Here is an 840-nt window from a genome sequence, read left to right on the forward strand (position 1 = left end):
AGAGCCGTGCTCCAGGAAGTGACGTCATGGCTGCTTCACTAGCTTGTGGGGAGGAGATTGTTGTCCTGAGTAACCAGGAAGAGTCATAGGAAAAACAATTTCACTATAACAGCCTGTTAGGCAGGGGAAAATGAAAGCGTTACTATCTGGTGCTTATATCAGAAGTAGCACTGGACAAGCGCCCTATGTATTGTTATATAAAGGGTCCTAAAATCGCCCTATAGGAAATTGCATATATCTCTGCTGTTATATATAACGTGCCCACATTTATGTGTAGAGCTACCTCTAGTGGGGAATGAATAGAAGGCCATAGGGAGAAAGAGAGAAAAAAAAAAAAAAAAAATGAAAAACATGCAGAGAATACCATTCTCAGAGAATAAAAGCAGACGGGAGGTATAAGTGAGCCTGTGGGAAACGGGGAAGGGAAGTCCAAGGGGAGAACAACATCAGGAAGGTGATATTTGCGTGACGGTCAGTATAGGCGACTCTGTAAAGATAAGACAATATGTTAGATATCACATATCCGGAACACGCTAATTCCATGAAAAAAACAATGTGCCTCAAAAGATATTTGCTAGAAAATATCCACATATATAGTACAATGACATCATATTGTATGGAGATGAGTAAATTAGAAAAGCCAGACACATAATACGGAAACCTTCTGTTAAATAAACACCAATAGGTCATAATCTCTATTGAGGCCCTTTGGTGCCAGTGTCTGTAATTCGTGTATCCAAAAGGCCTCTCTCTGTTTAAGAATTTGGATACGGTTGCCACCCCGCCGGGGAGGGGGGACATGTTCGATGACTGAAAATCTCAACTGTGGAATAGTATGTC

This window comes from Dendrobates tinctorius, unplaced genomic scaffold, assembly GCF_039654945.1.
Source record: "Dendrobates tinctorius isolate UK_male_01 unplaced genomic scaffold, ASM3965494v1 ptg000008l, whole genome shotgun sequence".
Lineage (NCBI taxonomy): Eukaryota > Metazoa > Chordata > Amphibia > Anura > Dendrobatidae > Dendrobates > Dendrobates tinctorius.